Source organism: Saimiri boliviensis, chromosome 15, assembly GCF_048565385.1.
Source record: "Saimiri boliviensis isolate mSaiBol1 chromosome 15, mSaiBol1.pri, whole genome shotgun sequence".
In the NCBI taxonomy this organism is placed as follows: Eukaryota; Metazoa; Chordata; class Mammalia; order Primates; family Cebidae; genus Saimiri; species Saimiri boliviensis.
In genome coordinates this window covers 31,417,054-31,437,301 of record NC_133463.1, presented here as the reverse complement: position 1 = coordinate 31,437,301, position 20,248 = coordinate 31,417,054, and the positions used below count along the sequence as shown (strand labels likewise).

Below are 20,248 nucleotides of genomic sequence, written 5' to 3'. Positions count from 1 at the left end.
AGCTTCCAAACTTTCTTCAGATACAGCTCAGGGAAACCCAAGTAAATTTCACTTTGCTGGGATGTTTTCTAGCATTTATTTGGATATTACCATGAGTTGACTGTCCCCTCCAAAATTCATGTTCAAATTTAATTGCCATTGCAAAATTGTGGAAAAATAAGACCTTTAAGAGGTAATTAGGTCATGAGGGCTCTGCCATCATGAATAATTTAATGCCGTTATTGTAGGAATGGGTTAGTTACTGTGGGAATGAGTTCCTGACAAAAAGGATAAATTCAGTTCCCATTCTCTTTGTCTCTTGAGTGTACTGCCTTGCCAGGGGAGGGCAATGACCATGCTATGACTCAGCAAGAAGGCCCTTACTAGATGCTGCCTCCCAATCTTAGACTTCCCAGCTTCCAGAACTGTCAGCCAAATATCTCTTTTTAAAATAAATGACCCAGTCTGTGGTATTCAGCAGAAAATGGTCTAAGACAGATGTCTGTCTTTCACAAACCAGCAATGCTCAGTACATAATTCTGTTGCAATGAGTGCGTTGTCATCTTTGTTTTACTTCTTTGTTTTTCCCTCAAGACTGTAAGTACCCTGGGAATGTTAAATTCATCTTATTCATCTTTGCATTCCTATCGTTTAACGGACCACTGAGCAAAAAAGAAAGAAGCCAAGACTGTACCGTCATTTAGGGGAGACTGTGAAGTAGAGTGGATATTTTAGAAAGGAGAAGCCACTGAAGGTCAGTCTTGCTGGGGAAGGAGGCTTCACAGAGGAGTTGGAACTGTTTTGGATCTTGAAAGATGTAATGCATTGGAAGTTGATGAGGAAGAAGGGCACAACCACAGGGAGGAGGCAGAATGCCTGTTCTTCCTTACTTTGAAGCTAACTATGCCTCTCTGTGGCTTCTACTGGTTGTTCCTAGTTCATTATCTTCAGATTGCACAGAATAAGCCTAATCCCTTTTTCTAGACAGCCCTGTAATGTTTGAAAACTGTAGGTTTCTGTGAGTCTTCTTTTCTCCTGGTGGGGTTTTCCTGACACTCTGTCACCCATATCCTTTTCTGAGCCGCTTCCCATCCAGGTTCCCCTAGTGTTGAGCAGCAAAGGAGGTCAGGACTAACACCGCCATGCCTCAGGCAGAGGCTTCTGTAAACACAGACTATACTGCACCACCACTCTTGGTGGCCACACTTACTCCCTTACTCGTGTTGACCTTCGTGTCACTGAGGACTATTGAGGATGATTTCACACATGAAATTATGTCTCCCCTGCTTATAATTACCTATTAGTGTCACTTACCATTCATTCACTCTCTCCCTCAGTCATACTAAAAACATTTGTTAAGCATGTACTATGTGTGAGGCACTGTCTTAGGTGATGGGGACATTGGACCTAGCAGAGTGCCTAACATAAATGTGGGATCTTGTGTTTATCTCTGTTCACCGTCATCTCGTTGGATTGGGTTGAGGTTGCCAATCTTTCTTTGTCTCTATCTTTTTCTTGCTTTCCCTCCTTCTCTCTCTCTCTCTCCCTCTCCCCACCTTTCTTGTATGTGTGTTCATGTATATGATATAGACAAAGATATAGAGTATGCATAGTGTATATATGTATATGTATGTATATGTGTTTGTGTATGTGTATATATATATTTTTTTTGAGTGTTTGTGATGTTTACCATTTATGTATTGATGAGTCTGATTAGGTATAGGAAAGAAAGTTTATCATAGAGATAAATTATGGATGATAATCTTAGGCAACATTAAAATCATAACTGTTCCAAAATTCTGGGATAGAGAAAAATAGTGTGTTTGTGGGTGAGGGGTCTGGGTATCATATTTGTGATAAGCATGGGTTTTGGAGTCAGACCTCCTGAGATCGAATGTGGGTTCCATCACTTAGCAGTGTGTGACCGAGGGCAAAATGCTTAGTTTCCCCAAGCTTCAGAGCCATTTGTATATATCCCTGTATTCTCAGGAATAATAATAGTTTCTGTTCAAAGGATTATTGTGGTAATTAAATGAGATTATGTGTATAAAGTGGTTAGTGTAGTGTCTGAGACATATTCAAGATCAATAGATGGTAGATAAAATTATGTAAGAAAAAGAGTTGACTTTCAAGGAAGGAAAATGGGACTCAGTGATGTTAAAGTCCACTGGAACTAACTGTAGAGGCCATTTCAATTAAAGTTGTACTGGGATTTGACACTGAATTTTGCTGGGTTTCAGATGGGTTCTGAAAAATATTTTTATTGGAGCAAAATGTTGGTTGTGACAAAACTTACTGCCATATGTGTTGACTTGGATTAGTAAGTAGTTAATTGTAAAAAAAAAAAAAAAGGAATCTCTGAATCTTAAATGTGGCTTCTTTACTTACTTTTTACATATTTCACTTCGTATAGTAAATCAAAATAGGTATTTTTTTGTGACATCTGAATGAATTATACTTCTACCATATTAGTAGCTTTGTATACCTTGTAGATTATATTTTATTAATTAAAATGGTTTGATTTGTTCTTATTTCCCCATGCAAAAGACTTCTAAATAAGTCGTAGGAAAAATAATTACTGGAAAATAACCAGCTATCTCATCTTTGACTCAGATATTTCCAGCATTGTCAATTTTAGTCTGTTTCAGAGCAACCAAGAAGTTTACATTGATGAATTAAGGATGTTGCCAAACTTGGTTTTTAAGCTACTTGAGATATCACTTATAATTTCTTAATAAATTCCAGCAGGCTTTTTGATAATTAGAGAATAAGCAAAACCCTCAGCAGCATGCCAGTACAGTGGAGTAATGGCCGTTAAAGACATGAGCTTTGGGACTATTTGGAAACAAATGGTCATTTCACCAGAAAAGTAAAACAAACTGAGCAGCTTTACTCAACTTTCCTTCTTTGGCTCTGTGCCATATTTATAGGTCAACTTCAACTAGTAAGTCCTGGTGAGTTTTTTCTTTGTCAGCTATATGAAGTTTCACCAATGCAATGCTTATCTCTGTTCTCACTCCATGCTCTGATAGCAGGTACCTGTTCGTTTTCTTTATTTAAAGAAAGTGCTCCAATAAAATAAAATTATAAAACAATTAAACAGAATTGAAGCCAGTCAACTCCAGCTTATCTTGGATAAAGATTGCAAATAAATGCAGGTATAATAGATTTTGCCTTTCTGTTTCATCTTTAACATTTTGATTTAACACATTTATTTTATATTGATGGTAGCATTGGAGGGAATTTTAAGTTATATATTAGTTCTCCTACCTCATTCAGGGTATAGCTTTTTGACTGTTGTGTAAAATTAACTGTGTGGTGATTCCTTAAGAAAAAAAAAAAGCTCATTTTCTACCCCTTAAATAACCTACAAGGTATTAAAATGTGATAAAAATAAAACAAGAAGGAAAATACATTGTATAAAAATGCTCACTTTTTAGTTGGACAATTGGAGTGGAATGGTTTGTTTTTGTTGAAAATATGCTAAGTAATAAAATAATAAAGCTTTAAAGAATTGTTGGGCAAGAAGGCAGGAGAAATAGGAAGCAGGTGGGACATGGTGTTAGGTTTATGTGGCATGCTTGGTGACTTTAGCTTTCTTTTTTTGTGGACTGCATTGAATTGCTGCTACAATTTTTGGTTAAGTCTAGCTGGTATCAGTTATTTAACCGCTCCCTTTGCCCTCTGAAGAGAAAGGACAGCCTAAGATCAAGAAAGAATCATGGTAGAAAGAATGGAACATGAATATCGTTTGGTCAGAAGATTCAGGTTCCTTGAATGGCAGGACTCTAGACATTGATACTGAGCTTTGGGAAGAAGTCTGGAAAAGGTAGATATAAAGAAGTTGAGAACTTAAACTAGGCTTGGTTCCTTCAGCAAATTCTCACAGGGACTCAGGCTCATGAAACAACCAGGAGTAAGAACCTTGAGATTGCTACCTCTTCATCTTAGAGATGAAGAGACTGAGGCTGCATAGGGAAAGGCTGGAGGCTAGAGAGGTGACATGAAGTCACTCACCCAGTTAGGGCAAAGCTGGTGTTAGGATGCAGGTGTCAGCATGGCTCTTTTACCATCATGACATTATAGCTGGCATTATAACTGCTGTCACAGTGGGGACCAGGATACCTGCAGAGTTGTAGAGGCTGATGGTAGAGGAGACAATAGCACAGATCACTGGGCTGGGCAACAGAAAATCTAGGGCAAAGTTGTTTCCCTGAGTCTTTGGACAAGTAACAGATGCTCTAGATAACAGCTTTCTGATTGACAGATGACTATATAACTTTGCCCCATTGATCTCACTGGATCAAATGAAATACTGTTTGTGAAGATGCTATGACAAGCAAAGGCAATACATGTGTAGGGGATTACAGAATACCATTGGCCATTCCTTCCATAAGGAGTTCTCAACAATTATTCAGAGCTGCCAAAACATCTTAATTCACTACTGCCTAACAAAAGACAATAAAGTTATCTGACAATCAAAATGAACCTGCATCCCACCCACAGTCTTAGTTATGAAATCCTTGAGAAGCCTGCTATTAACTCAGCAAGTTGTGAACATTTATTTTATGTATTTATTCATGAACTCATTTATTGAATAAAATGAAGCACACAAAAAAATAGTAGACCTCATACCTGCCTTTCCCTCAAGGGAAAAACAAATGAATAAATAAATGTGATTTATATGGCAAGTGTTGTGTATTAAGCACATGCAGTTGTGTCCTGGAGTTAGCTCTTGCTGGCTTACGAGGGCCAGTTATGCACATCTCTTCCCAATCCCCATTTCAGTGAAGTCACACTGGTAACCTGAAATCAGCCATAATGACAGTATTTATACCATAGCAATTAACAAATGCTATAAATCCGGGCTTTTTTCAATCTTGAAGAGCTGGTTGTTAACATTTATGAGAATGCCACTGAGTACATAGTTCTTTAAAAGCTGATATTTTTCATCAGTTTTGGAAAATTGTAAGCCATTATCTCAAGTATTGTCCCTTCTCCAATATCTCTTCCTATTCTAGCTTTCATGTCTCTTAAATATTTTTTCAGTTTTTTTCCATCTCTTTATCTTTCTATGCTGCATTCTACATAATTTTCTCAGTTGTCTTTCACGAATTCTTTCTTCAACTGCATATAATCTAATACATAATTCATTCATGGAGCTATCAGTGACATGCCTGTATTTCCAGAAGTTCTGTTTTTTCCTTCAAATTTATCTCTTCACAGTGTACTGTTCTCTCTTTAGATTTTCATTTCTTCTTTTATCATTTTAACCATTTGAAGCATGGTTATTGTATAGTCTTTCTCAGATGGTGCTATTATTTCAAGTTTGTGGGAATACTAGCCTTCCTATTCATACAGTTTGCTGATTCTCTCTCATAACAGATTATTTCCCCATGGAATTTACAGGTTTTACTTGTTCCCCTCCAATGTGTTGAAAAACTGTAGTCAGATATATATATACATATATATATATATATATATATATATATATATATATATGCCTGTTTATATATATACCTGTTAAAATGTGTCAAAAAATTGTAGTGAAACTATAGAACATCCATGACAATGATATCTTAGTTATATGTTATCTTAGTTACAAACACAAAAGACAGATTCTCTTCTGAGGAATAATTACTCTGATGGTAGACTTTTCTACGGTTTAAACCAATCAGAGCCAACCTTGGTGCTGAGCATGGGATCAGGGAGCCTAAGCATAGGAGTCATGTAGAGCAGGGATGGACGTCTAAATGAAAGCCTGTTGCTGTTAGGAAGGAGGAAGAGAAATGAATATGAGGTGGAAAAACTAGGTATATCTGTAATATGGTATATATTTTTCAATCAGTGGATTCGGGCTTTTCTTTATTTGGGAGAAATTGTTTTCTTCTAGTCATCTTTGAATGGTTCCTATCTTCCATGTATTTGATTTTATACTTAAGGGAGACCAAAAATTCTAGGCTCTCCATGCTATTCTTCTATATTTTCTCTTATTTTAATCTCTGCCTATTTTTTATATGCATTTGCTAAGATCAAGCCTTTTCTTTTGTGTGTTGGGGGTAGGAGAGATAATTTACTTTTCAGCTGAGTTAATGTTCAATTTGTTAGTTTTTTGGTTTCCTTTTTCATCTCATTTACCTTGCTTCTTTGAATTAACATGCCTATGAAATTATTATACAGATTGAAGTGCTCATGGGAATACTCTTCTATTCCATGGTATGTAGAATGATGTTTGTTTAATCAGGTCTCTACCTTTGGGTAGATGTTACTGACTTACAGAAGTTACTGATAGGGAGAAGGGAGCTAACTCTTGATATAAATAAAAGATTATTGATTTGAAGAAGGGAGCCAATTAGAGGTATAAATGAAAGTTCCTGGATGGCAGTGCACTTTCGTTTTGTTAGTTGTGTGATGAGGAAAGTTCCAGCTTTGAGCAGTCCCCTTAGGTGTGTCTTGCCTTCTCTTTCTTCACCCCTCATCCTCTCTTGCCTAACTGTTATAGACTGTGACTGACATCTCCACTCTGCACAGAAAAGAGTATTAGGTTCTAATAAATTGCTTCCATAAATTCGGTAGCATAAATTTAACAGAACTTTAGGATGTTAATTGACTGAAAGTGGGCAGGCTTCCTTGAGTGTGAGAATTTGATTTCCTCCCATCCTCCTGGAAATGACCTGAATTTACTTGATGTCCAGCAGGTTCTAGACAGGCATCCTTTGGAACCAGGGGTGAATTTGTCAGGACTCTTTTCCTTAAAAGTGTCAGAAATCCAATCTGAGTTAGTATAAAGAAAACAAAATATAAAAGGCCTATCTTATGTGCTGAAATGATGGGGTGAGCAGAGGAGCTGGTCTGTGAGTGATGAGGTCCAGGAGCTGGCAGCTCAAGGCTTCCTTGTCACCTCTCATTTCTGCTTCTCTCTACCTTCGAGCTCTCTCCTCTCCAGTTGACTGGTTCCATGAGACTCCAGGAATCCAAGATGTTACGTGTTTATAGTCCAGTGACCAGAGAGGAAAAAAAGCTCTTTCCCGCCAGACCTCATGAGAAAACCCAGGGGAAGATTCTGATTGGCTCCAGCTGATCATGTGTCCAGCTGTGGGTGGGATTCTGGGATAGTAAATTGGCAGCTTTCATCAGAAATAGGTGTTCTCTAAAAAGCAGGGGAGGAGGTGATAGTCTGAGCACATAAAATAACACATTTTCACTGAGGGAGGAATAAAAGCCTCCATATGCTTTGCAGGAACTAAATTCACCCCTGCCGAGCTGTCAGGGGATATGACCCTTCATTCACGTCCAAATATATGAGTGCCATTTGATACCTTTACCATGCTCCCTTGTGCCAAGCCCAGAAAAATGGCACTTGTTGATTTTGTAACCTCAAATAAAAATGAACCCCAGGATGTTTCCAGGTTCAGCGTAATTCCAACCAGTTGTCACTTCCTCAGCCCGGGAACTGTTATGGAAATAGGTATTTGGCATCTGCTGCTTTGTGTTATGGCTAATGCATGAGAGAGATGCTTTTCCAGAACCAAAGAACCCCAGTTATACTGCTGAGGATAAAGAAAGACTGCAGGGGACCAACTGGTTTTTGTTTGGACCATGATTAAGAGAAGGTTCAGTTGTTCTAATGCTTTTAAAATCAGCTTCGCTCCAAAGCACTTGGGTTATGTATTTGCCATCTTGTAGAAAGACTCAGCATTTGAGATGCAAGCCAAATGCTTTTAGCCCACTTACAAAAGACAATGCTGCCTTGGGCCCTGCTGGCTGCAGGAGCTGACTGGGCTGGAAGCCAGCTCTGAGACTGACTATGATAGTGCATGCCATTTAATACGAAGGGGAGAATGGTGAGGTGGTTTAGCTTAGAAGCAATGCTAATTGTTTACTGGATACGTTTTACACAGCCCAGACCATTTATTTTAGCCAAATTTCTCTCATTATTACATAATAAAACCTGACATTTAAAAAAGCACATTTACTTATATTATTTCGCTATTGAAAAAGCTAGTATGCAGCATATCCTTCTTCTAGGTTCACATGTTAAAAAAATCAATGTCCTGGAAAAAAAGTAACAAAATTAAAGTCACAGATGGGAAGATTAGAAGTGACCCTATTTCAGTGACCTTAAGTTTTATGAGGAGGAAAACGGTTGTCTTGTTTGTTTAATTATTTTTAAAATTTTATATCTAGTCTTAAGCACAATGCCTGGCATGTTGTAGGTAGTCATTAAATATCTGTTGAATTAATGAATAAGCAAATGAACATATAAAACATTTAGGAGCAAGAACTGACCAAAGATTCAAATGAAAATAAATATGCACTTGCATACAATGATGGATGGTCACATGAGATCAAAATCTAAATCTAGTTTTCTCTCTGTCTTATTTAAACTGGAATAAGAAGTAGAAGCTCCAAATTTTCAGATGTGTGGATTGTCCTTGCAAGATGTCTTACAGAAGTTTCCAGAAACCGCATAGCCCAACTTCCCAACTTTCTATCTGTAGTTTCTTAAAGTGTTTCAAGATAAATTTAGTTAGATTTTAGTCAAACACATGATCTAAGTGGCTATATATAAAGAGTAACTCAGAATCCTCACCTCAGCTTTGGTATTTATGAAGTTAGGACCAGGTACATAATTTGAGGCCTCGTGTAAAATGAAAACGCGGAGCCCTTTGAAAAATTAGCAAAAATTTCAAGACAGTGAGAGTCAAACCTTAAACCAAGTGCAGGCCCTTCTAAGCATGGGACCAGTGGGACTGTTTAGGAGGCATGCCCACAGGACCAACCCTTTATAGATGGCTTATCTTCTGGGAACTCTGAAAACATTAGTGAGTTCGTATTCACAGCAAGACCATATTGAAATTGGTGGGTTGTTTAATTATTTCAAAGATAGAGGTGAGATATAGAGAAAATATAAAGTGTTGGCATAGATGAGAGTATATTCTAGGGCTACTGGCTCCCCATCTGAGGTGTCTTTCAGCAGAGATAGTATGACTAAAATTTTGTGTATAGCTTGCTTCCATGTACTATTAAAATATGTATAGGAATGCTTGTGATTTTTGTACATTGATTTTGTATCCCAAGACTTTGCTGAAGTCACTTATCAGTTTCAGGAGATTTTGGGCCGAGACGATGGGGTCTTCTAGAAATACAATCATGTTGTCTGCAAATAGAGACAATTTGACTTCCCCCTTTTCTATTTGAATACCTTTATTTCTTTTTCTTGCCTGATTGCTTTGCCTAGAACTTCCAATACTATATTGAATAGGAGTAGTGAGAGAGGGCATCCTTGTCTAGTGCCAGATTTCAAAGGGAATGCTTCCAGTTTTTGCCCATTCAGTATGATATTGGCTGTGGGTTTGTCATAAATAGCTTTTATCATTTTGAGATACGTTCTGTTGTTACCTAGTTTATTGAGAGTTTTCAGCATAAAGTGGTGTTGAATTTTGTTAAAGGCTTTCTCTGCATTAATTGAGATAGTCATGTGGTTTTTGTCTTTGGTCCTGTTTATGTGGTGAATTTTGTTTATAGACTTGCCCATTTTGAACCAGCCTTGTATCCCTGGGATGAAGCCTACTTGATTGTGATGAATAAGCTTTTTGTTGTGCTGTTGCAATCAGTTTGCCAATATTTTATTGAAGATTTTTGCATCTATGTTCATCATGGATATTGGCCTGAAGCTTACTTTTCTTGTTGAGTCTCTGCCGGGTTTTGGTATCAGGATGATGTTAGTCTCATAAAATGATTTGGGAAGGATTCCCCCTTTTTTTTTTTATTACTTGGAATAGTTTCAGAAGGAATGGTACCAGCTCCTCTTTGTACATCTGGTAGAATTCATCTGGGAACCCATCTGGACCTGGACTTTTTTTTGGTTGGTAGGCTATTAATTGCTGCCTCAACTTCATCCCTTGTTATTGGTCTATTCAAGGTTACAACTTCTTCTTGGTTTAGGCTTGGGAGGGTGTAAGTGTCCAGAAATTTATCCATTTCTTCCAGGTTTACTGGTTTATGTGCATAGAGTTGTTTGTAGTAATCTCTGATGGTGGTTTGTATTTCTGTGGAATCTGTGGTGATATCCCCTTTATTGTATTTTATTGCATCTATTTGATTCTTCTCTCTTTTCTTTTTTATTAATCTGGCTAGTGGTCTATTTTGTTGATCTTCTCAAAAAACCAGCTCCTGGATTTATTAATTTTTTGTGTCTCTATCTCCTTCAGTTTTGCTCTGATCTTAGTTATTTCTTGTCTTCTGCTATCTTCTGAGTGTTTTTGATCTTGCTTCTGTAGCTCTTTCAATTTTGATGATAGGGTTTCAATTTTAGATCTTTCCTTGCTTCTCATGTGGGCATTTATTGCTATAAAATTTCCTCTAGACACTGCTTTAAATGTGTCCCAGAGATTCTGGTATGTTGTGTCTTCATTCTTGTTGGTTTCAAAGAACATCTTTATCTCTGCCTTCATTTCATTGTTTATCCAGTCAACATTTAAGAGCCAGTTGTTCAGTGTCCATGAAGTTGTGTGGTTCTGAGTTAGTTTTTTAATCCTGAGTTCTAATTTGATTGCACTGTGGTCTGATAGACTGTTTGTTATGATTTCCGTTCTTTTGCATTTGCTAAGGAGTGATTTACTTCCAATTATGTGGTCAGTTTTAGAGTAGGTGTGATGTGTTGCTGAGAAGAATGTATATTCTGTGAATTTGGGGTGGAGGGTTCTGTAAATGTCTATTAGGTTTTCTTGGTCCAGATCTGAGTTCAAGTCCTGGATATCCTTGTTAATTTTCTGTCTCATTGATTTGTCTAATATTGACAGTGGAGTGTTAAAGTCTCCCACTATTATTGTGTGGGAATCTAAGTCTCTTTGTAGGTTGTTAAGAACTTGCTCTGTGTATCTAGGTGCTCCTGTATTGGGTACATATATATTTAGAATCATTAGCTCTTCTTATTGTGTTGATCCTTTTATCATTATGTAATGCCCTTCTTTGTCTCTTTTGATCTTTGTTGGTTTAAAGTCTATTTTACCATTATGTAATGCCTTTTTTTGTCTCAATCTTTGTTGGTTTAAAGTCTATTTTATCAGAGACTGGAATTGCAACTCCTGCTTTTTTTTTTTTTGCTCTCCATATGCTTGGTAAATCTTCCTCCATCCCTTTATTTTGAGTCTATGTGTATCCTTGAATGTGAGATTGGTTTCCTGGATACAGCACACCAGTGGGTTTTTACTTTTTATCCAATTTGCCAGTCCGTGTCTTTCAATTGGGGCATTTAGCCCATTAACATTTAAGGTTAATATTGTTATGTGTAAATTTGATCCTGCCATTTTGATGCTAACTGGTTGTTTTGCCCATTAGTTGATGCAATTTCTTCATTGTGTCGATGCTCTTTGCCATTTGCTACGTTTTTGGAGTGGATGGTACTGGTTGTTTCTTTCTGTGTTTAGTGCTTCTTTCAGGAGCTCTTGTAAGACAGGCATGGTGGTGATGAAATCTCTGAGCAGTTGCTTGTTCATGAAGGATGGTATTTCTCCTTTGTGTATGAAGCTTAGTTTGGCTGGATATGAAATTCTAGGTTGAAAGTTCTTTTCTTTAAGGATCTTGAATATTGGTCCCCACTCTCTTCTGGCTTGTAGGGTTTCTGCTGAGAGGTCTTCTGTGAGTCTGATGAGCTTCCCTTTATGGGTAACCCAACTTTTCTCTCTGGCTGCCCTTAGTATTTTTTCCTTCATTTCATCCCTGGTGAATCTGACGATTATGTGCCTTGGGGTTGCTCTTCTTGTGGAATATCTTTGTGGTGTTCCCTGTATTACCTGGAGTTGAATATTGGCCTGCCTTGCTAGGTTGGGGAAGTTCTGCTGGATAATATCCTGAAGAGTGTTTTCCAGCTTGGATTCATTCTCTCTGTCACATTCAGGTACACCTATCAAACGTACATTAGGTCTTTTCACATAATCCCATATTTCTTGGAGATTTTGTTCATTTCTTTTCACTGTTTTTTCTCTAACCTCGCCTTCTCGTTTTATTTCATTGAGTTGATTTTCAATCTCTGATATCCTTACTTCTGGTTGGTCAATTTGGCTATTGACACTTGTGTATGCTTCGTGAAGTTGTATTGTGTTTTTCAGCTCTATCAGTTCATTTATATTCCTCTCTAAGCATTTATTCTTGTTAGCATTTTGTCAAACTTTTTTCAAGGTTCTTAGTTTCTTTGCATTGGTTTAGAACATGTTCTTTTAGCTCAGAGAAGTTTGTTAATACCCACCTTCTGAAGCCTGTTTCTGTCAATTCATCAGACTCATTCACCATGCAGCCTTGTTCCCTTGCTGGTAAGGAGTTGTGATCCCTTCGAGGAGGAGAGGCATTCTGGTTTTGGGTGTTTTCATCCTTTTTGCACTGGTTTCTTCTCATCTTTGTGGATTTATCTACCTGTGGTCTTTTTAATTGGTGTCTTTCAGATGGAGTCTCTGAGTGGATGTCCCTTTTTTTTATGTTGAAATTATTTCTTTCTGTTTTTGTAGTTTTCCTTCTAACAGTCAGGCCCCTCTGCTGTAGGACTACTGGAGGTCCACTGCAGACCCTGCTTGCCTGGAGATCACCTGCAGTGGCCTCTGCATTTTTGCTGGGAACTGCAATCCAGAGCTGTTCCTATTTGGCCGCCTTGTTGACTCCATCATAATTTTTCTTTTTTAGGTATCCAGTTTGATGAACTTTGACAAACTTTAAGTCATGCAGTTGCCATCACAATCAAGATACATACATACAGAAAATTTCCATCATCTCAAAAGTTTCCTTCAAGTTCCTTTGTAGATAATTCTGTCTCCCTTTCCTAGTCCCTAGAAATCACTGATATGATTTATTTTCTTTTAGTTTTTCTTTTTCTAGAATGTTGTATAAATATAGCCATCTGTATGACAGCCTTTTGAGTCTGGCTTCTTTTAGTTACCATAACATTTTCTTTGCTCCATCAGCAGTATTTGGTAATTGTCTTTTTAAAAAACGCATTCTAATAGGTATACAGTGGCATCTTACTAAATACGCATTTATTTGAATGGTATTGCCTAGGTTTTCTTCTAGGGTTTCCATTCAGGACATAGGCATAGGCAAGGACTTCATGACTAAAATACCAAAAGCAATGGCAACAAAAGCCAAAATAGACAAATGGGATCTAATTAAATGTAAGAGCTTCTGGACGGCAAAAGAAACAATAATTAGAGTGAACTGGCAACAAACAGAAAGTGAAAAAATTTTTGCAAGCTACCCATCTGACAAAGGGCTAATATCCAGAATCTACAAAGAACTAAAATATACAAGAAAAAAACAAAACCCATCAAAAAGTGGGTGAAGGACATGAACAGATAGATGCTTTGCAGAAGAAGACATTTATGCTGCCAACAAACATATGAAAAAAATGCTCATCATCATTGGTCATTAGAGAAATGCAAGTCAAAACCACATTGAGATACCATTTCACACCAGTGAAAATGGTGATCATTAAAAAATCTGGAGACGACAGATGCTGGAAAGGATGTGGAGAAATAGGAACACTTTTACACTGTTGGTGGAAATGTAAATTAGTTCAACCATTGTGGAAGACAGTGTAGCAATTCCTCAAGGACCTAGAAATAGAAATTCCATTTGACCCAGCAATCCCATTACTGGGTATATACCCGAAGGATTATAAATCATTCTATTATAAAGACACATGCACATGTATGTTCGTTGTGGCACTGCTTAAAATAGCAAAGACTTGGAACCAACCCAAATGCCCATCAGTGATAGACTGGATAAAGAAAATGTGGCACATATACACCATGAAATACTATGCAGCCATAAAAAAGGATGAGTTCCTGTCCTTTGCAGGGACACGGGTGAATCTGGAAACCATCATTCTCACCAAATTGACACAAGAGCAGAAAATCAAACACCGCATGTTCTCACTCATAGGCGGGTGTTGAACAATGAGAACACATGGACATAGGGAGGGGAGCATCACACATTGGGGTCTGCTAGGGGGTGGGGGGCTAGGGGAGGGCTAGCAGGGGGTGGGGGGATTGAGGAGGGATAACAGGAGAAATACCTAATGTGGGTGATGGGGGGATGGAGGCAGCAAACCACCATGGCATGTGTATACCTATGTAACAATCCTGCACAGTCTGCACATGTACCCCAGAACTTAAAGTAAAATAAAAAATAAAAATAAAAATAAATAAATACATTTCTCTATTGATAATGATATTGAGCTATTTTTTTCATGCAGTTATGTATTCCATGGAGCTTCTTTGATGAAGTGTCATGTTAAAATATTTTTCTTTTTCTTTAATTAAGTTGTTTTTTTCTTACTGAGTTTTGAAAAGCCTTATATATTCTGATTATTAGTTCTTTATTAGATATATGTTTTACAAATATTTTCTCCCAAATTGTGTCTTGTTTTTCATTTCTTAACTTTGTCTTCCAAAGAGAAGATGTTTTAAATTTTGATTAAAGCCAATTTATCAGTTTTTTCTTTTATGGTTTATGTTTTTCATGTCCTATGTAAGAAATTTTTGCCAAAGCCAAAGTCATAATTATTTTTTCTATGCTATCTTCTAGAAGTTTTGTGGTTTTACATTTTACACTTAGGTGTATTATTCTTTTTGAGTTAATTTGTATATATGAGCAAGGTATGGGTTGAACCTTATATTTTTGCATGTGTATATTTAACTGTTCTGGCATTATTTGTTGAAGAGACTGGCTTATCCACTGAAATGGTTTGACCCTTCATGAAAGACAGCTTGGTCATACATGTGATTTTATGTATTTTGTTCCATTGGTATATGTGTTTATTTTTTCACCAATAATAGAATGTCTTGGCTTTATGCTAAGTCTTGAAATTAGGTTCTATGAGTCTTTCAACTTTATTCTTTTTTAAAAATTATTTTGGTTGTACTAGGTCCTCTGCCTTTTTATATAATTTTTGTAAAAAAAACTATTTTAGCCAGCTTGTTGGGTTCTACAGCATTCTGCTGGGATTTTTATGATAAATTTTACCAGCTATAGAGATTTCCTCAGTCCTCTTAAGAAACATTCCTTCAATTATTCCCTTGCATTTGCCTCTATTTCTTGTTTCCATCATCCCCTAAATGCTGAGGTTAATGTGCAGTTGATCCAGAATGACATTAAGGCTCTGAAAGTAGCCTGAAGGTAGTCCTGTGATTGGGACTGCGGTCTTAGGACTCAGGCTGCCTTTAAACCTGGGAGCATTTAGTGCTGGATAGTGACTCTGGAAGTGGCTGGAGGTAAGAACAGGCAGGAGGGAGACCAACTTTGCGCTGTTCCTCTTAGTCTCAGGAAGACTGGCGCTAACTTCCTTAGCTTGTTCTGCACTCCTCAGAGGAAAGGCATGCCTGCAATCTGAGGAACGGTACTAAGGTTCTTTGACTATTTTAAAGTCTTTTCCTCCCCTTTCTTGCTGCTATTTTGCAAATCTCACTCATCCATCATTTACTCTACTTGTCTCTCATTCTATCCCCTTTATCTTTTTCTTCCACTGCTCCTCAAATTCTTCCTCAAATTTCTAAAGCTCATTAAAAAACAAAGTTCTCTAAAGATTAGAAATGTAAAGTAAATATATTTTGATAGAAGTTTTGAGATAAAAAAATTAGGCATTTAATTAATCAAAGTTACTGGAATGTGCTGATTGTGAAGAATTGTTGGATAAAATGTTCAGACAACCTAGGAATGTTTTCCCTGGTTTGACTCCAGTGTTAATCCACAACTTCATCTTCAAATAGCAGTGTCTCTGTAGTGCATCTTTCACAACTTAGTGGAGTCACTGAGTTTCAGATTTTCTTTCTTCTTCATGTCTGGCAGCCATGGACTAATTCGCCTGAAAATATGAACATTTGGGGAGAATATTCTTCAGTGACTCAGCAAGGCAACAGATGGCAAAATGTTTAATGTTTATTTCAAATCCATTTCCATATTGATTCACATCCAGGAGTATTTAAAAACATTTTTATTTGGAAAGAGACTGTTGTTCACTGTCGGGCAACAATCTCTGTTTGAAAACATCATCATTTGAATTACAACTTCTTTGACAAGTGTGGGGCAGACACTGCAATTTCAAGGATCATGAATATGGCTTTCTATCCTCCCTACCTAGCACTCTATTTTACTTATGGCTACATTTACGCATTCTGGTTGTTGTCTTTTTACTTTTTTCTTTTTTTTTTTTCGGGGGAGGCTTAAAGTCAAACCTTTATTCCCAATATTAGAAATAGAAAAATAATGTATTTAATTTGATAAGCTTTGAAAGGTTGTTCTTTCTGTAAGTGTTCACAGGTTATTTGACATGTTTATATCTTCTTCCTTTTAGGGCACATGTCTGAGTCCTTGGGAGTCAATTTATGAAATCTTGAGTAACACCTGGACCATTATAGAAGCACAGAGGCAGGTAGGACTCTCTGCTGACCCACAATTAATACACACTGACTGTTCACTCGGCTAATAAATGGGCTTTCTATTTAGATTGCTTCAGGAAACAGCAACAAACACTGGGTTTTAATAGCATTCATTAATTCATTAATTCATTTTTAAAACTTGCATTGAGCAATTACTACATGGAGGTGTTTATCTGTGGGTGAAAAGCAAGAAAAAAGAGACCTGATCAAAGACTCTGTAGACTACTGGATTCAGTGACTTTGTCTACAAGATTTATTCCTATTAAAATATTTATTTTGTTAGATAACTGTTTTTGTTTGCTATAACCGTCATACTAGTGTGGCTTGAAAAGAATTCAGGAAAGCTGGTTTCATGGCTAACTACCAGAGGCAGATTTACCCTGAAGGAAATGAAACTTGTATTTCAGAGCCTCTCTTGCTTGCACAGATCCCTTCTAAGGCTCATGTAGGGATTCTATAAGTGGATTTATATGATCATAGTTTTTGTAAAATTTGCAAGGATAAGATATTTTAATTGCAGGTGATCAAGATGGTCTCCACTTTGAATTTCCCTCCGTCATTCTGCTCCTCATGTCAGATGGTAATGAAGTGCTATGGACATTTTGGGGATACAGCTAAGTGAAAGTTCAGTTGGGGTGCACTTGGCTTGGTTTTTGCAAGATATATTTATATCTTGTAGTCTCATAAACAGTTTTCTAGCAGTCTCATGTAGGAATAACAGAATAAACCTGCTGATCACTGAAATGACTCCCTGAGTGTTTGAACATAAGGTTGCAGAATGGGAAGTCATGGTATAGAGCAGTGCATGGCACGAGAAGCAAGTGGTAGGTGGGAGAAACAAAGTTTCAAATGTTGGCAGCCAAAAGTGAGTCTGTGGAAAATTCTTAAAAACGCTAAGTGTGCGAAATTGTAAGAAATAGATTTAATTATCATCAATGCATAAATGGAAGTTCACTCATTGGATGAAATTATCTTCCCTAATGCAGCACATACATATATAAATGCATCATATGGTGTTTTGTTTCTATTTGTAGGAACTGCATAAAACAGAATTTATCAGAATTTTTATATTTGCAGGGCAGAAACTACAGTTGTACTATAAATCAATAATACATTCATGTTTTATGCATCCTAATGTATTAAATGGCATCTTAGCATGACATTACCATTAGTAGTAATGAACCTGAAATAAACTTTTCTAAGATATCAAGTATATTAATAAATTTTGAGCAGTTATGCAAGAGGAAAACTAAATTTTTTAAAGAAAGTTTCTCCATAGAATATATTACAATATTTTTGTCATATGAAGAGGCTATCAGAAACAATAGCAAAAGTAAGATAGAAAGCATTATACAGATATGTCAGCTACTTATTTAATAAAAATATTATTTTGGTTTCCTGGATTTTGCGATTATGGCTTTGTTAGCTTTTTCAGTTTGTAATTTGTTGTAATCTATTTTCTCATTCTACATTAATACTTATATTTCTGCCTAATATTATAGTAGCAATTTTGCATTATTTCTATTAATGATACCTGATGTGATTTAGCTGTGTTCCTACCCAAATCTCATCTGGAATTGTAACTCCCACAATTCCCATGTGTTATGGGAGGAACCTGGTAGGAAGTAATTGAATCATGGGGTGGGTCTTTCCCGTGCTGTTCTCATGAGAGTGACTGGGTCTCACAAGATCTGATGGTTTTAAAAATGGGAGTTTCCCTGCACAAGCTCTCTCTTTGCCTGCTGCCATCCATATAAGATATGACTTGTTCCTCTTTGCTGTCTGCCATGATTGTGAGGCTTCCCTAGCCACATGGAACTGTAAGTCTGTTAAACCGTTTTTCCTATATAAATTACCCATTTACAGGTGTGTCTTTATCTGCAGTGTGAAAGTGGACTAATACAATATCTTTCAAAATTTTTAAGCTTTAGGCCTTCCAGAAGCTGGATCTGCTCTCTCTTTGCCCCAGATTTTTATTTTCCTTGTCCAGTTATTTCTCAAGGAAGAGTAAATCTTTGGGACCACAGCAATTCTATGGAAAGAAATAAAGAAAAGGGATTGGGAAGGGGTGCAGTAAAGAGGGAAGATAGGACAAAAGAGAAGTTCATGGGTTGAACAGTTGAATGGTTGATGTAAAAGTGATGATGAATTGAGAGAAAAGAAACATGGTAAGAAGAGTGGCAGAGGGGACATAGAAGAATGTAATAGCAAATCTTATTAGCTTAGTAGAAAGAGCACAGAAGCTGGAATCAGGAAGTAAGTTCCCTAATCTGTCCAGCTGCAGGTGTGGCCTTGATCAATTAACTTACAGACTATGGGCTTTCAGTTTCTTCCTTTGTAAAATGAAGATGATAGTAATTACCCTGCTCAGTAGAATTGTTGTCAAGATTGAAGACCAAATACATCACACCTCCAGCCCACAGCATGGCCTCATTGTGGTTCCCACTGTGGTTGATCCAATCAAACCCTGTGGAGGAGGGGAGGAAGGTGCAGCAGAATGCAGAACTTCCGATCTCAAGAAAAGCATGAGAGGCAAATGTGAAGTGAAAATGAAGCCAGGAATTGTCCACTTATGAAGGGAAGGGAAAGGAAGACTAAAGCAGGAAGGAGACTGATTAGAAAAAGTGAAAGATGATTTGGGATATGTAAGGTAAAAAAGCAGCACTGAGAAAATGGATTTTTTTTTTATAACATAATGTTTACTCAATGGGATGAGAAGAGAAGAAAAATGATGCCTCTTTGATGGAAGTGGCAGAGTGGCACTGGAGAAGGTTCTCAGGGCTCTCAGGTCAAAATGTTTGAAAGTGGTAGTGTTGACAGGTGTGCCGCTTTGGCCAGAAGTGTGATTGCCAATGTATCTGCTTCTGTCAGGCTGCTGAATGGCTGGCTCCAGGGCTCTTGGACAACAGGGTGGAGAATATATAGAAAACCCAGAGGCTACTGTCAGATAATGAAGACTCTAAGTTAACATGGGATTTTGCCATTAAGTATTGTGGTGAGCCAACAAAAATTTCAGTTGTATCTGGTCAATTGTTATTCTTACTGAAGTTGGTGGGGTTGGAGGAAATAATAACAGACTCTAAAATAGTGAAAAATAAAGAGAAATTAATCACAGGAAAATAACATGCTACTTTTAGGGATTAAAAATGTACTCCAGTTAGCTTTTGCCTTAAGAATAGTTAAGTTCGAACGGACAAATTTGCAGTCTGTAAATTAGAACCTACGTATTTTCATGTTCCATTTACAAAGAGATGGAAGTGGAATTCCTTCAAAATTCATCTTGCTTACAATGCTTAAAATGGCCTCTGAACCCTCTTTTTGACTAGGCCTTGGCCTTGGCTATCATTCTCGCTAGGCCTCCATAGGTCAGTTTTAGCAGTGTTAGTAAACTGTGAAGTCAGTTTAGTGAGAATCTCCTCAACCTTGATATCTGATCATCCTTGATACCTGGGTCAAATTCCCCATTTCCCTACTTTCCATATCTGATTACCTAGCCCTGCCTTCAGCAAGAATCCTATTAGGTCAGTGTAGTAAGAACTCCTACTACCAGTGATATCATCTTTTAGGAATTTTCTGTGCACCCTGTCTCCCACACCTCTCCCCCAACCTGCTCCTTAGCTACAAATTTGTGCTTGTTAAGCTCTGGTTTTCACGGACAGATGTAAAGTTGTGAAAGGAAATTATCATGACCATCTCTGTCCGGGTTGGTAAGCAATCCACCATGTTCAGCATTGGATACTCCCTTACCTCAGTAATTTTAATAATACTCATACTTGCCTCTTGTATACAATTAAGAATTTCAGAAGGTTTCATATATACTACTTGTCCCCACAGTGACCCTT

At 37.3% G+C, this 20,248-nt stretch overlaps 1 protein-coding gene across 3 annotated transcripts in view; it reads left to right on the top strand.

Annotated features, from left to right (window-relative positions):
• Positions 1-17,869, top strand: part of PLEKHF2 (pleckstrin homology and FYVE domain containing 2) — a 362,342-nt gene extending 344,473 nt beyond the window's left edge. For all 3 annotated transcript variants that reach the window (XR_012514065.1, XR_012514064.1, XR_012514063.1), the window contains one exon: positions 16,322-17,869. The gene's annotated coding sequence lies outside the window, so the exon portion shown is untranslated. The remainder of the gene's footprint in view (positions 1-16,321) is intronic.
• The last annotated feature ends 2,379 nt before the right edge of the window (positions 17,870-20,248 follow it).